Source organism: Vicia villosa, linkage group LG6, assembly GCF_029867415.1.
Source record: "Vicia villosa cultivar HV-30 ecotype Madison, WI linkage group LG6, Vvil1.0, whole genome shotgun sequence".
In the NCBI taxonomy this organism is placed as follows: domain Eukaryota; kingdom Viridiplantae; phylum Streptophyta; class Magnoliopsida; order Fabales; family Fabaceae; genus Vicia; species Vicia villosa.
In genome coordinates this window covers 53,642,533-53,660,010 of record NC_081185.1, presented here as the reverse complement: position 1 = coordinate 53,660,010, position 17,478 = coordinate 53,642,533, and the positions used below count along the sequence as shown (strand labels likewise).

The window sequence follows — 17,478 nt, the reverse complement described above, 5'->3', positions numbered from 1 at the left end:
ATTTATTATCGTTGTGTTAAAAAAGTGTTGATTTTAAATAATTTTGAGAACCCGTGTTACAGAGCAGGACATTTTATTTTATATGTGCGAAATATATGTGATTTTAGAAGGGTGTTACAGTGGCAACAGAGGCGTTGGTGACTGAGATTTACGAAAATCTGATGCTGAAATGAGTCACAGTTGTGTGTGGAAGGGAAACAGAATAGGGATACGTTATGCTGATTTTTTATATCACTGGGAGATAGTGGATCAACAGGCTAAAATTCGGTGAAAGGTTGTCTCTCAATAGGCTCTTGATACGATATTGAAATATGAGAGAGAGTGAGACACATTTGTATAAAACAATGTATCCTTCTGCACTGTCACCTCACGATCTTCTCTACCCCTCTCACTAGTAGAGTTTTTGTCTTTCGTGGGAATTGAACTCTGTACCATGGGGTTCAAGTACATGTTCATTCAATTCCCACTACCAATTGAGCTAACTAGCGAAGGGGTAGAGAAGATTGTGCGGGGAGTAGAGAAGATTGTGAGGTGACAGTGCTGAAAGCACAGAAGACTCGGACTGTTACATTAATCACCTAAAAAATATACTACGGTATATTCTAATCTATTTTAGATGGGCTAAGAAATATTCAATATACAATATTAACATAATTGATTCTTAACAAATACAAAACAAGATAACACAAGATAAGCAAGGTTTACAAAATTACAAAAACTAAGAAGAAAAGGCAACATTCAAGAATTTAAGAAGAGTATTATGATATTGTAATCTCCATGGAAACCTGCTCCATGGTTGGACGAGATCGTGGACTTTCATCCAAGCAAGAAACTAGCGTCTTTGTAATGGATAATAACCGCTTAGCTTTAGTATTCATTGGACGAGGGAGACGTTGGTCCAACATATCCATCAATGACATAGTATCAAGTTTTGATCCCGCCATAGTGTTCCATTGTATACTATTAGATATAATGTCTCCAGGTTGTTTTCCATGAAGTATTTCCAATGCTAGTACTCCAAAACTGTACACATCACATTTCTCATTCACTTCCATTGTGTATGCAAGTTCTGTACAAAATCAAAATAGATAGAATAATGATTAGCAAACACAAATTATAAAGTATATCTTATCATAATTTGTCAATAATCAAAACGAAATTAACCTGGAGCAGAATATCCAAATGTGCCTGCAAAAGAGGTCCAGTTGGCTGAATTAGGATTAAGAAGTTTAGCTGTTCCAAAAAGACACGAGCCACATATTCTAAATCCATAAGTATATTCTTGCTTGATATATCTCGGTGAATAATCGGAGGGAAGCAATCATGGTGCATATAGCATAAAGCATTTGCTACATCTTTAATGACATTCACCCTCTTATTCCAATCAAATTCAATTGCTTGTTCATCATTTTTCAAAATCTTTTCCAAACTACCTTTCTCCATGAACTCGTAGACCAAAAATGACACGTGTGAATGTGAACAAAATCCATATAGCTTCACAATGTTACGATGTCGAATTTCTGTCAGAGCTTGAATCTCACTTGTGAAACATCTTATATTATAATTTTCTCCATTTGTTGCTAAATGGATTTTCTTAACAGCAACAATTTGACCTGTGTGCAACTCAGCTTTGTAGACACTTCCATGTGTTCCTATTCCAATGAGATATTTGTCATCAAACTCTTCTGTTCCTTCAATAATGTTCTCATACACCATTTTACCATCAAAACTCCATATTGTGAATACATTATTCGGAGCAACGATAATTCCGTCATCCTGGTTGTCTCTTGTGGTTCGCATTCGACATAAATACTTTAAGAACTTGAAACAAACGAATGCTAGCATTAGAGTTCCTGGTGCTAGAGGTAAAACTATCAATAAGATCAGATTCTTAGTCTTATGATTAGGATATCCACTGCAAGGCTTCAAGCCAAAAACATTACCACACAAGTCTGTATTATTTCTCAACACTTCAATTGTTGCATTATTGAATGCTCGCATATTTGGAAGTGGACCTTTCAATTGGTTATAAGATATATCAACAAATGTCAAGCTAACCATCTGATCAAAGGAAGAAGGGATAAATCCAGAAAAACTATTATGTGAAATATTCAATGTTTCTAAGAATTTCATTTTTCCAAACATTGGTGGTATGGTTCCATTCAAAATATTTCTACTCAGATCAAGACTTTGAAGTGATTGAAACTCACCAAACTCATCAGGAATATTTCCAATGAATTTGTTGTGGCTCAAATTTAAGTTGATTAATTTAGACAAACTGACAAGTTCTTTTGTGATGAAATTTCAAGTTCCTTTAACGATGCTATTTTCACATGAACATTACCAGAAAGATGGTTGTTGTGTAAAAAGAGTCTTCCCAACTTGGTCAAGTTGCCTAAATCCTCTGGAATATTTCCTGTAAGTTGGTTTGAAGATAAGTCAATTGAATATAAGTTGGTTGCTTTACCGAGTTCGGATGGTATACAACCGGAGATATGATTTTGGGAAATGTGAAGATGTGTCAAGTTATGAAACTTTCCCACGTTAGATGAAAGATGGCCATAAAAATTATTGTCATCCAATCCCATGAACTTCAAATTTGGGTTTACACCAAAAAAATCAGTTATGTTTTCCTCCAAATGGTTATTTTCAAGCCTAAGTCTAATAAGGCTTGAACAATTCTTCAAACTCCTTAGAACTCGGCCTATGAAATGGTTATTGTAAGCACCAATATTTTTCAGGTTTGCACCAAGGCAAATGTTCTGAGGAAACTGACCTGTAAAATTATTATCAAATACACTGAATGTTTCCAAATTACGAAGTATATTCATTTCAATCGGAATTGTCCCACTGAGATGGTTTCCCCCAAAGCCAAGATATCGTAAATGGCTTAAGTTTCCAATTGCAGCTGGAATTTTACCAGATAGATTATTATCATATACATTGAATGTTTCCAAATTACCAAGTATACACATTTCAATAGGAATTGTCCCACTGAGATGGTTTACGGCAAAGCCAAGATATCCTAAATGGCTTGAGTTTCCAATTGCAGCTGGAATTTTACCAGTTAAATTATTATTTGACAAATCTATGTATATAATAGATCTCATCATTCCAATTTCTTTAGGAATAGAACCAGAAAGATTATTGTCATTCAGAAGTAGATTGCTTATCTCTAATAATTTTCCAATTGTAGGTGGGATAATTCCATCCAACAAGTTGCCACGAAGATCAAAAGTGACAATATTTGGAAGTGATGAGAAGTTAAAACTTTGAAGCTTACCTTTCAGTCCCATGTTTGTGAGATTTACTTCTGAGACAGACATGGAATCTTCATTGCACGAAACTCCAAGCCAGTTGCATGAATTATTGCCACTCCATGAAGACAACAAAGCTTGGCTTTGGCTGTCAAGACTTTCTTTCCACTTCAACAAAGCACTTGCTTCTCTGCTTTGTAAAGATGGTGAAAGTGTCATGGAAGAAGGGTCAGTAATGAGTGCACAAAAGTACACTGAAAACAAGAGGCAAAAGGGTACACACTTGATGAACTTAAGCATTGGATATATGGAGTTTTTAGTGTTAAGTTTTTAAATATAATGGTTAGTTCTCTACTAATTTGTTGTTTGCATGGTGTTTCAGCTATATTGATAGTCGATACTCTTACTAAATAGCTCTTCGTGTGTACAGTACATTCACCCAATTCTACAATGATGTGTTTCCCTTAAAAGCTGTTTGTGTGATGTACACAATTAAGTTTTGTTAGTCATTCTCCATGAATATACAAGTTTAAGCGGTTGGATTGAGTATACAAGTTAATTAAAAATGTTGGATTTTATATATGAAAGTTTAGTGTAATCATGGTTTTCATGGTAATTTTTTTGTCTAATAATTTGGATCTAAAATTCACCCAATTGGAGGCCATCCGCTGATAATAGTTTTGAAGGATTAATTTAGCAAATATTATGATATGATGTCAGCATTTAATTTCTTTTATTGCAGTTCTAAGTTATAATTTTTCTTTTTTTTTAAATCTTTTAGTATTTTATTTTTATTTTAAGGTTAAGATATTTATAATTATTTTTGTCATAAATTGTTGTAACTTCACTTATCTCATAATTCATTATGTTTAAGTTATATAGACATATTACAAAACTTTCTAAGATATATGATGAGGAGGATGGAATTTGTGCCTTTGTGGATGAAATGGATAGAAGCTTTAGTGTTTTCGAGTAAAATGTTGGTACTTGTTAACGGCAGTCCTACTTTGAAATTCGACGTGGAAAAGGGTCTTCGTCAAGGCGATCCTATTTCTCTTTTTTTCTTTGTCATAGTGGTGGAAGGATTAAAGGCTTTGGTTAATAAAGCGGTTCAAAACGGTGATTTCGCGGGATGTAATTTGAATGGTAGATGTTTTATAGATATTCTTCAATTTGCGGATGACACTTTATTGGTAGGGGATGGGAGTTGAAATCATCTTTGGGCCATTAAGTCGGTTTTGAAAGGCTTCGAAATGGTGTCGGGTCTTGGTATCAACTATCACAAGAGTAAGATCTTTGGAATTAATATTAATCCACGTTTTTTGGATGTGGCAACTTCTTTTCTTTCTTGTAGGATGGAGGCAAAAGAGTTCAAATTTCTTGGTATATATATATATATATATATATATATATATATATATATATATATATATATATATATATATTGGTTCCAATCCTAGAAGGGCTTCATCTTCGAGACCGCTTTTGGATAACATTAGAAAAAGGTTGAATTCTTGAAAAGGGAGGTGGCTTAGTTTTGATGGGAGGATTGCTCTTTTGAAATCGGTTTTGAGTAGTTTAGCAATTTTTACTTTATCTTTCTACAAAGTCCCTAAGAAGATAATTGCGGAGATTAATAAATTACAAAGTAATTTTTGTGGGGGAGGTCGAAGGAGAAGAGGAAAATCCATTGGGTGAGTTTGAAAGAAGTGTGACTACCGGTGGATAAAGGCGGTCTTGGTTTAAGAAGTTTGAAAGACTTTAATATTGCGCTTCTTTTGAAGTGGAGGTGGAGAATTTTTTAAGCTTCGAATTCTTTGTGGTATCGGGTTTTGAAGGCGAGATATGGGGACGTTAAATTAAAAGTTTTGATAGGAGAAAAGAAGATTGTTAATAGGAGTAAGAGATCCATATGGTGGTCGGACATCTCTTCTTTGGAGAAAAGTCTTCCGGAAGATTTTTTAGTGAATAATCTTAAATTTAGTGTTGGTCTTGGTCATTTTATCTCCTTTTGGCATGCTTCATGGTCGGATGCAGGAATTATCAAGGATATTTTTCCGGATTTGTTTGACTTATCCCTTTTGCAGGATGTCTCTATTTTCGGTATGAGAGGTTGGATAGATGGAGAGTGGCATTGGGGAGATTTTAGTATCCAAATCCCGGCTCACCCGAGCACTGTTTTGGTGTGGCCAGCCATGCTCCATCTGCTACCAGCACCTAATTGTGATACCTCCATGGTGGACTCTGAGTATTAGTTGTTGTCGGCGGACGATGTTTCCTCCGTGTCTTCGTGTTATAGCGAGTTGCACAAATCGAGTATCCCTTGCAGTCTGGTTAATTATTTTGATAGTGTTTTGTCATCTATTTGGAATGCAGAAGTGCCTCTTAAAGTCAAGGCTTTCGAGTGGAGATGTTTCAAAAATAAAACTCATTCTAGAGACTCCCTTTTGATAAGAGGTATTCTTAATTCTTCTTCAAATCTTTCACGTGTCTTTTGTGATGAGGTTGGAGAATCATTGCCCCATTCTTTTTTGTGTTTTTGTTATGTGGTAGAAGTTTGGAAAGACATGCGGTGTGGATTGGGATGAATTTAAACATTGTGCATGATTTTAAAGAGAGATTTTGGGATTGAAGTTCTTTTTGTCATTACAAGAGAGTCAAAAGAGGTAAGGTGGGTTGTGTGTGGCTCGCTACAGTGTGGAGAGTTTGGTTGTGTCAAAATAATATTATTTTCAAGAACTCTACTTGGAAAATGAGAGATGTGGTTTGGAGTTGCAAAGAGCTCGTATGGAGGTGATCGTATATCGGGAAAATTATGCAACCCAATTGTAACTTTTATGAGTTTAGCAAAAACTCTTTGTTTTACTTAAACTAGGTTCCAGTTAGTTGGGTAATTTTCTTTTTGGTTGGCTTTGCTTCCGCTATCTTATAATCAAGTTCTTTAGAACTTTCGTTCTTTATTAATACAACTTGCTTGAAAAAAACAGTAAAATTTTCACTCTCTAGATTAACTTTTATAGTATTTTGAATTCAAATGTTTGAGTTTATTCAATAGAGAAAGTTGGTTTTTTTATCTCCCCCTTTATTAGAGCCACATACCATAATCTCAATATGAAAAGTTCAAACAACTAAATATACAAATACAAAAATAAACATTAATAAAAATCGAGAGATAAATTTAAATATATAAAATGCAAAAATGGTTTATTATCAAAAGGGATAATACCTATTCACCCCCTGTCAATAAGGCGGGTTTTGGATTTGCCCCCTATTAGGTTTTTCCTAAGATTTCCTCCTTATCATTCTTTGATTCCATATCCACTCCCCGTTTTATTGACTGGGTAAGTCTCAATTCTTGCTGGCAGTGTTTGAACAGGTGAGTTGGATTTATTTAATTGACATGTTTTGCTGACTACAAATAAATTCAAGAATAGAGATTTTATTAATCTGATTTTTTTTATTGTTTTAAATATTATATTTTTTAATTAATCTATTTAGATTTTTTATGAAATTATATATATTTATAATTTAATTAGCAAAATAAGTCTATATGTCTTAAAGCCCAATACATATACACTGAAAGCCCATTACTTAAAATTTTGTAAACTATTGTGTGAAAGTGATTCAAAATATCAACTCCTCATGCAACAAGTATGGACTTAGGCTCAAATATTAATTTTTAGAATTCATAAAAACTAATAAATATTCCGTAAAAATAATTTATAAAATTATTTAAAAAAACAATTTAAAAAAACGTAAAAAAATATAATATTTTAAAAAAAATCATAATTAAGAAAAATACCACTTGGATTTAATTTTGGTGTGGTCTGTGAAACTTGGCAATCAAATAAATCCAATTCACATCAAATAAACGTTGCCAGCAAGGATTGAGACTTACCCAATAAGCAAACATGAGTTTAGGGGGACTGGATATGGAATTTGAGAATGATAAGGGGGGATTCTTAAAAAAAAAAACCTAATAGGGGGCAAATCTAAATACCGCCTTATTGACAGAGGGTGAATATGTATTATCCCTTATCAAAATTCTCCATATATTCAAATAATATTAAAATATATAATCTACATTTTCTTTTTGACAACAGTTTTGCAATAATGTTTATAATTATTATTCTCATTCCGCCTTCATTTAAAATGTATAATTATTCTTTTATGTTTAACAAAGAAAACATTTTTATTATTTATTTGTTGGGTCAGTATAATAGATTTTAAATATATTGTATTGTTTATTTTAAAATTTCCATTTGAATTTTTATTATATAATTTAAAATTAAAATAATAATAATAATAATAATAATAATAATAATAATAATAATAATAATAATAATAATAATAATAATGAGGAGGGTTATATTTACTCCAGGAGTAAGTTATTATAACTTACTCCAAATCTAGACCATTGATTCTTTTCAATCTAGTGGTTAAAAATAATATGTAATTAAATGTGGAGAGAGAAATTAATTACTTATTATTTTTAACCACTAGATTGAAAAGAATCAATGGTTTAGATTTGAAGTAAGTTATAATAACTTACTACTGGAGTAAATATAACCCTCCTCATAATATTATTATTATTAATAGTAAATTTCTCTTTACTATTTAGAGTATTATGCATGTTTATGAAGAAAAATCACAATATACTATAACTTACTTCATACTTTTAAATTAAATTGTAAAATTTCATACTATTCTTTTATAAATCTAAGTCAAGAAAAATTAAAAAAAAAATTATACAAATACAATAGCCAATGAAAATCTTATTATAATAAAAAAGAAATGAAATATAACCAGTGGCGGAGCCAGAAATTTTATGCAGCCTAGGCAAAAACTTTACACCATTGATTATTCATCTGTTTTAATTTTCACACTCTATATTTACTAATTTTACCCCTAATTTTGCCCTTGATTTTGTCTAAAAATTGACTATTAAATTGGGGGAGTACAAAGAAAATAGGGGTTGAGCCCGGGCGTCTGCCCGGGCTAGCTGGGCCTTGGCTCCACCCCTGAATATAACTATAACAATAATTAAGGCAATACTATTAAAAATATGTAAAAAAATTATTATTATTATTACTATTATTATTATATATTTAAAAATATTTATTTAATTATTTTATATATATATATATATATATATATATATATATATATATATATATATATATATATATATATATATATATATATATATATATATATATAAACTTAAAAATAAAAGTAAAATTACGTATGATATGCGTGACATTCTACGGTAAAAATAGAATAAGGAGGTTGGTAGCTATTGCTAAGCATATATAGTATTTAAGATTTCTGTGTTTAGAGGAAAGTGAAAATAAAATAGTAATAAAATGATTGAAAAAAAATGAAAAGAAGCAAAATGAAGAATTTTATTTGTTACCTAAATATTGAATTATATTAGATGGACAATCTTAACAAGAAAAAAAAAAAAGAGAAATAGCTTGTGAGAAGAGAGTTAATAGCTTGTAATTTTTTTTGGTGGAGTTTATGTCGTCTTTTGTGTATCAGGCTTAGAGAATTCTTAGTTCTCTGTTTAATATATTTTACTTTAAAAAAAACTCTAATCAAGACTAATCCTTGAAATTCAAAGGGGTTCTCTAGTTTCTTTCTTGCGCTCATATTGAAAAGGGCTAGTCCTTGTGACTTTAATCATTTCAAATCAAATTGTCTTGTGGAAAGTGTGTACCGTATTGTTTTCAAGTTAATGTTGTTATTATCTTATTATAATTTATTTTTTTAAAAAACAATAGAGGTTAGCGGCAAAACACCTCTCATATGAAGAAGACATCTGATTACATTGAGTTGGTGCCTTCCTATCTTAATGAATCTAAAAAACAATAGTGTTTTTTTTTTTTTAAGCATTGTATACAGGTTTTTTGTCATTATAAATACGTATATGTTATTTTGGTAGAAGTTTTGTGTATTCCAAATATCATTATAAGTATTGTAAAAATTGTACATTTGATTTTATAAACAACATAAATTTGGTATTCTATCTTATGTTCTATATAAAATACAAAATGATTTGATTCTGTCACATTATTTGTAGATTTTGTGTAAAAAATGATATAGGTCAGTTAAAATGAGATTTAAAATAAATAATAAAAAAAATAGGTTATACCCCTAAATTATTAACAAAAATTAACGTAAATACAATTTTTTCCCCTCGGTTATAATAAAAAACTAAAATATATGACACGCGCTACATAATTTTGAAAAAAAATACTGCTATTGGCAATCGAACCAATGACCTTTTCAATTATCCCCTCAGTTATTCTAAAACCAAGGAGTAAAGTTTTTATGTCGTCCTTCGTTACCTAATTTCTTTAACCGAAATAAAATATCTTTCACATCCGAAATAAAATGGATATATTTGTAGTAGTACAAGTAGATACGTAGTCAACATTTTATTGAAGAGTAATTCAATATTCAGATGTTGAGCATCAGAAGTTCTGGGCATCAGAAGTTCTGATGTGGGTTGATCTTCTGATGATTACTCAGAAGATAGTATTGATCAGAAGTTGTTGAAGTTGAGCATCAGAAGTTCTGATGTGGAACGTGAACAGAGCTTCTGGGTCCTGTTAGCTTAGCTATTTAGTTAGTAAGGGTACTTTAGTATTTCTTAGTATTGTACTGTTTGTACCTTAGACTTGTTCACTAAGTTTATTTTGTTAAGGCTTATGTGGCAAATTTTCTTTTGTATAAATAGCCTTGTAGTAGCTATCATTAATACACAACAATTATTCTCTCATTCTTTTGCTCCGTTATTCCTTTTGTTTATTCTTCTTGTTATCATCTTCGATTCTTGTGCACAAACAATTGGTATCTAGAGCTCCGGTTCCAAACACAAGGAAACACGAGTGAACGTGAGTTTGTGTGACTGTGTGATTGATTTTGTTTCTAGGAATCAAAGTTGTGTTGAATCACATTTTTCTTGGTTATTTGTAGGTTGGGAAACACTATGTGAGTGTGAGTGAAATATGTTTTTCTGCACAAGTTTGAAGATGAGTGGAAGCAACTTGAATACCAAACTTCCATTTCTTGATGGCAAAAACTGGAATAGATGGATGATTCAAATGCGTGTATTATTTGGTGCTCAAGATGTTCTAGATCTTGTCACTGAAGGATATGCTTTGGTTGCAGCGAATGCAACGGAAGAACAAAGAGAAGCGCAGAGAGAAACAAGGAAGAGAGATCTGAAGGCGTTGTTCTTCATCCATCAGTGTGTGGATGTGAATGTGTTTGAGAAGATTGCTGATTCTATGACGTCAAAGGAGGCGTGGGATATACTGGTCATGTGTTACGGTGGTGACGTATCAGTGAAGAAGGTGAAGCTTCAATCCCTAAGAAAGCAATATGAGAATCTCAACATGAAGAACAATGAGAAAGTTTCTAATTATATCTCTAGAGTGATTTTGATCACTAATGAGATGAAGGCTTGTGGAGAAACCCTTTCTGAACAAGTAATCATAGAGAAGGTATTGAGGTCACTTACTCCTCAATTTGATTATATTGTTGTATCTATTGAACATTCTAAAGATCTGGAAACCATGAGAATAGAAGAGTTGCAAAGTAGTCTAGAAGCACAAAAGTTGCGTCTGACTGAAAGAACTTCTGAAAGGGAAGTTGAGCAAGCTCTGAAAGCTTCTTTTGTCAAGGAGGACCAAAAGCATTCTTGGTCAGAGTCCAAGAATAGACTTGGTGATAGATTCTAGAAGGAATCCTCAACTTCTGATGAGAAGAAATATCAGAAGGGAAAGGAGAAGAAGAAAGTTCAATGTTACTGTTGCAAACAGTTTGGCCATTTTTGCTAGAGACTGTTTGGAAAATAAAGGAAGGAAATCAGAAGAAGCAAACATAGCCAGAGGTGGTTCAGATGATGAACTTGTGCTATTGATGGCTTCAGAGTCTGACGGAAGATGTTTGTTAGAGTGGTGGTATATGGACACTGAGTGTTCAAATCACTTAACTGGAAACAAACAATGCCTGATAGACTTTGACTCTGAAATGAGGACAAAGATCAGATGTTCTGATGACAAGTACCTTTATGCAGAAGGTATGGGAAATGTCAAAGTCAAAGTGAAGAATGGAAAGACTGTTCTGATCAAAGATGTTTGGTATGTTCCTGGAATCAAAAGCAATATGATGAGTGTGGCTCAGCTCATTGAAAAAGGTTTCTCAGTTGTTATGAAGAATAATCTCTTGAAGTTGTATGATTCCAATCAGAATTTGATTATGCAATCTGAACAGGGAAGCAACAGAACATTCAAGGTGAATGTAGAAACAACTGAAACAGAGTGTCTGAGTGTTGAAGGCTCAGAAGGTGATAGTAAGTTGTGGCACTAGAGGCTGGGGCACTTGAACTATAGAAGCCTGGGGCATCTATGTTTTAAGAAGCTTGTACATGGCATTCCAAAGATTGTGAAGCCTGAGAAGTCATGTGAGGTATTTGTCGCTACCGCGAAAAATGGAATCAGAGTCGCCACTAATATATTCATCCCATCGCGGGAAAGGAATATCAGAAAACCTAACTCGGAATAAGAACAAGGTCTTTCGACCAGAGAACAGGGTACGGGAGTCGGTTACGCAAGGGGAAGGTGTTAGCACCCCTCACGCCCATCGTACTCGATGGTATCCACCTATGTTTGTTTCTATCTAAAGGGTGTATCTATGTCTAAGCCTAAATGCGAATGCATGCAAAAGAGAAATACGGGGAAAAGAAGGAATTATTTACAAGTGTGTTCGCTTAGGCCCCGCGACCCAATGCCTACGTATCCCTTTCAGGAATCAGAACGACCGTAGTTCGGCTCCATAGTTTCCATTTGTTTTGTGTTTTTTAGTTGAACAGCGGTTAAGGTCACAATCCACGATGCTCGACCTTTGGAGACTTATACGCCTAGTTTTGGAAAGGACTTAACTTGTTCTTAAGCGCCTAACAAGGCAAAAGAATGAACTTGGGTTTGTGTTTTTTATGTAACTACATGATGAACAAAACCCAATACAAGGTTTCGCACCACTTCGTCACTTTGTTTTAATTTGAGCCTTTATTAAGTGTTTTAAATGTTTTTGGTTGGGTATTTTTTAAGGGAATTTACTTTGCGATTCGAATCACATAAAATGTATAATGATCGAGAAGCAGATTAGGGAATGAATCCCACTCACTTCCATCCCATTATATAATGTTCAAGAAACAGATTAGGGAATGAATCCCACTCATTTCTATCCCATTAATTAATGTTTGAGAAACAGATTAGGGAATGAATCCCACTCATTTCTCTCCCATTAAATAGTGACCGAGAAACAGATTAGGGAATGGATCCCACTCATTTCTATGCCACTAAGTGATTGAGAAGCAGATTAGGGAATGAATCCCACTCATTTCTCTATCACTTTCTTAATGTGATTCGCATCTTTATTTATTAGTGTTTTAAAGTTGAAAAAGGAAAAGAATGAACAAAGGGGAACTAACCTATTTTCTAATCTAAGTTATTCTATTCTAAAAGTGATGGCCCTAAGGTCAAGGATAACTATCCTAACCTATCTCAATTCCGCTTAACAAAGAAGGAAGAGTCTAAGGGAACATGGCAAAAGAATGGAGTTACAACTCCAACAAGATGAGAAGAGAGCCCTAGGGCAGTAGCAAACCAAGGAAATAAGTGTCCCAAATCAAACACAAAAGCATCATGACACTACACGAAAATATTCACAAAGAGTTACCAAAGTATCGCATAAATCGTCACTTAACAATTAGCGAACAAACATCCATTAATCAAAACAAAAAGAAAATGAAACCATGAACAAAGCTTAAAGTCAGTAGCAATTAGTTCATTTATAGGTCTAATACCTCATACCAATCTATGTTAGTCAACTAGCTTGAAGCAACACAAAGTTCTAACAAAAACTAGACAAAACTAGGTCAAAACTAGTTAGTAAGTTCAAATGGTGAATGAAGTTTAGAAAAATGAAATCAAATGATGGAAGTCAGTAGCTAATAACCTCTAATAGATGTCTAAACAATCATGGAATCAAGTCACAAAGTTTCATACAAAATTATAGGTCATTTGGACAAGTTACGATACAATCGTTAATCAAAAGCAAGTTATTTACAAGTAAAACGGAAAAATCAAGTAAAATAAGAAAACATGACTTGAAAAATTCAACTCCAGGTCTTAGGACCTCTAAACATCCCTACTTATATGTACAAAAAGAAACTAAGTCAATTGCATAAATGCAAAGCAAATTATAGGTCAAATTCACATGGTTATCCGTTTAGGAACGTACATAAATCGGGTATAGAAAATCTAATGAAAACCTAACCAAAACATAGAATTAGACTTTTATCTTTTTCACACAATATGGTATATGAGTCTACTGATATCACACAAAAAATGTCAATTAAATTCTACTCCTAAGGTATTAAACAAAATTAATTTGCAAAACCAATCAAACTAAAAAACACAATGAACACACTAAAGAAAATGATTTATTAAAAACAACAAACTAAGTTCTAAAAATCTAACAAAAATATCAAAAATTTCTACACACATTATTCTATTTAAGACATATTTTTATTTATTTTTTATTCAATGGGAAAAAGATTTAGTAAGCAAAAGTTGTGAGAGAAAACAAGTTTAAACAAAAATGCAACTCTGCCTAGCCAGGGGGTGTTGAAGTAATTAACAACCGAACTGAGTTCTTTACAAATGGCATATGGGCCTGATTAAGAGGGGGTGCGAGTATTAGAAGTGGCGCAAGGCCCTGTATCACTTTGGTCCACTAGTATTTCTTATCTCATTTAATATTATTTCTTTATCTGCATGTGTATTTATTTTACTATGCTTTTCTTTTATGTATCAAAACGTGACAATGAAAATACTAGTGTTGTCAATTGGGCAACTTGAAGTTAAGTGATATAAGACAAAAAGATAAGCCAAGCCAATCATACGCCGCCACATCACCGGTCCCACCCATGCAAGCATAGAAGAATGCAGAGAAACCACGTACAACATGGGCTAATCAGGGAGCTTCTCCCTCATACTACTACACACGTGAACAGTACCATATGGTACTATTCATCGTCTTCCCCGACGAGTTCACGGTGGCGCCGGTAACGGCCAAGCTTCGAAAATAAAAAAAAGGACCACCTCTCCTCTCAAAATTTCTCTCTGATTCCGAAAATGCAATTGGTTTTAATGTTTAAACATTCTATCATCAAGAACGCAACAACACAAATGAATCGGAAAAATAATGAACTAAATAAATGAAGCACACAATCGCCACATACATACTGAGATCGAGATTCAAGAAACTCACCTGGAGAATTTCCTCGAATTGCAAGAATAAAAGGACACTTCAACTTGAATCTTCATGATGATTATATGAAGATCTTGAATCTAATCTTGACTTGCTACTATATCGGATCCATGGTGATGATGAAGTTCAATGATGGAGATGCTGACTAAACCGCGATAGTGATGATAATGATGATGATGATGAGAGAAGTTGTTGAAGCTCGGTTATGGAGGTTGTGGTAGTGGAGTTTTCTGAATGCGGTGGTTGAGAACGGTGGTTGTTACAAAGCGGTGGGAGTTCGTTATGGTGGAGAGAGAAAGTTGATGGTGGTGGAATGATGATGAAGGAGATGAAGATTAATGGAGGATGAGTTTGTTACAAAACGCAACAAACTTTTGGAGATGAATGAAGAGAGAGAGAGAGAGAGAGAGAGAGAGAGAGAGAGAGAGAGAGAGAGAGAGAGAGTGATGAGAGGAATTGTGAAACTGAGAGAAATAAATTATGGAGCGTGTGTGTGAAAACTGGAAAATGAAAGTCTCCCGAAATAGTGAGAGGTTTGATGTTTATATATGGAGAGGTCTCATGGTCGGCTATGGTGTGTGTTGTTGTAGCAAATCATTTTCCCTTGACTTAGTGAACAAGTGTAGCGTTTTTGTAGTGAGCTCTTCTTCTTTTTTCATGCATGTGTGCCTTAAGCTTGGCTTATATCCTGGCTCAAACAAAACTTTGTGAGGGCACCACTTTAGGGCCTTGCATCTCATTATCCATGCCACCAAAATCAATGGACATTAGTTTTATGGATATAGGACATGGTGGAGAGTAATTTGATACCAAACTTGGGCTCATGAACTTCTTGTAACTCTCTAAGAATTGACTTGAAAATGGCCCTCCATGTGCTTGATGAAATGTCTCGCACGTGACCTGGAGTCCTGCCCAGCCATAGGCCATGAACTGTCTTTGCATGATCACCACTTTGAACCTTTACAATTCGTTCTGCATGCATCCAATTCCCATGATCTTTTGTTCATTGTGTAGAGGGTATGGAGAAGAGTAGATTGACATCAAGTTTGAACCCAATGGTGGATTGTATAGCCTCTAAATTAAGTTTACATTACGCTCACCACCTGTTTGACAAAATGCGCGTTCTTGCTATAGCTCGTGACCTGGATTTATGCCCAGCAATATGACTTGCACAAGTGTGATTCTTCAAACTTCTCTCCTTTGTATCTTTTGATTCATACCTCTTTTGACAAAACTCCCAACTACAATATTGTAGAGGGCTATGAAATGAACATTTTTGGTGTTGACCTTGTTTTGAATTGAGGCCTAGAAGTACGTGTAAACTGGGATCAAAGTCCGCTGTTTGACAAGTTTCAAACTCTCAAAATTTTTCTAAGTGTTGAACATAGTTTCAGTGTGTTTCTTCCAACTTCCCATCTTCTTATCTCTTTAACCAGGCCTCAAATGAGAAAACTTCCAACTAGAGAGTTGTAGAGAACCATGATTTGAGAAACTTTCATGTTGAGACTTTCTCGAAAAATGTCTTGAGATGCGTGCAATATCTGCATGAAGTGAGCTATCCAACCAAATTCCCAACTTTTCAAATATTTTCCTAAGTATAGAACTTGCCTTTTTTGGAAATTTCATTTTTCCACTAATTTCCATATTTGGTAACCTTTTGCATTTTTTTGATTTTATTCTTTTCCATTGACTTTCTTTAACCGATTTTCCACCAAAAGTCAACATTTGACATTTGACCCTGATTTTTGACCAAAAAGTCAACTTTTCCGATTCTTTCCAATTTCAGGTGTATTTTCTGATTAATCCTCTTCTGATCCAATTCTCAATCAATTTTCAACCAAAGAACTCCAGTGTATGATGTTTCTCTCAGACATCCATATTTTTGCAACCACAACCATTTTTCTGATTAAACATTGACCAGAAAGTCAACAGGGTTGACTTTGGGCAAAAACCCTAATTTGACGATCTTGATGAATCTGAAGCTCGTATCATTTAATCAGAGCCTGACTTGGAGAGAGTGAAATCCTGATCTTTAGGGGAACTTCCATGAGAATAGTATTGTGCAGTCAAGTCCTCAATCTTTCTCTTTTGCTCACAGATACCCCACACATTGAACCTCTTTTTCACCGGTTTTCTTGGATAGTACCAGTGATATGGATGAATGCCTTGGATGAATGGCCTATATGAAGTATGTGTATGAATGTGATGTGAAAGCCATTTGGGAATAAATAAGTGGGCAAATTTTGGGGTGCAACAGCTGCCCCTATTCAATCTGCTTGGACCTGAATGTACGAACGACACAAGTTCTAGACATGAGAGGTGAAAGTGGATTGAATACCCAAAAGTACCATCAAAATTTGCATTCTGTGGTAAAGCAAAGGTGTTGAATAGTATCAAAGGTGGACCAGACAAGTTGCTAACCTTAGTTAGACTTTGAAAAGATTGCTATCCTTAGATAGACTTGAAAAGGAGAGTGCTAACCGTAGTTAGACTTGAAGAAGAGGCGACACCACCGTAGCGTGACTCCGCAAGGAAGAACCATCCTTAGACGATTCCACCAAATTGCTAACCTTAGTTAGACTTTGAAAAGAAGACACAACCGTAGCGTGACTCCACAAGGAAGAACCATCCTTGGACGACTCAACCAAATTGCTAACCTTAGTTAGACTTTGAAAAGAAGACACAACCGTAGCGTGACTCCACAAGGAAGAACCATCCTTGGACGACTCAACCAAATTGCTAACCTTAGTTAGACTTTGAAAAGAAGACACAACCGTAGCGTGACTCCACAAGGAAGAACCATCCTTGGACGACTCAACCAAATTGCTAACCTTAGTTAGACTTTGAAAAGAAGACACAACCGTAGCGTGAC

The 17,478-nt window shown here is 34.1% G+C and overlaps 1 pseudogene; it reads right to left on the bottom strand.

Annotated features, from left to right (window-relative positions):
- Positions 1 to 550: 550 nt before the first annotated feature.
- On the bottom strand, positions 551 to 3,606 carry LOC131611525 (MDIS1-interacting receptor like kinase 2-like; annotated as a pseudogene).
- Between the last annotated feature and the right edge of the window lie 13,872 nt (positions 3,607 to 17,478).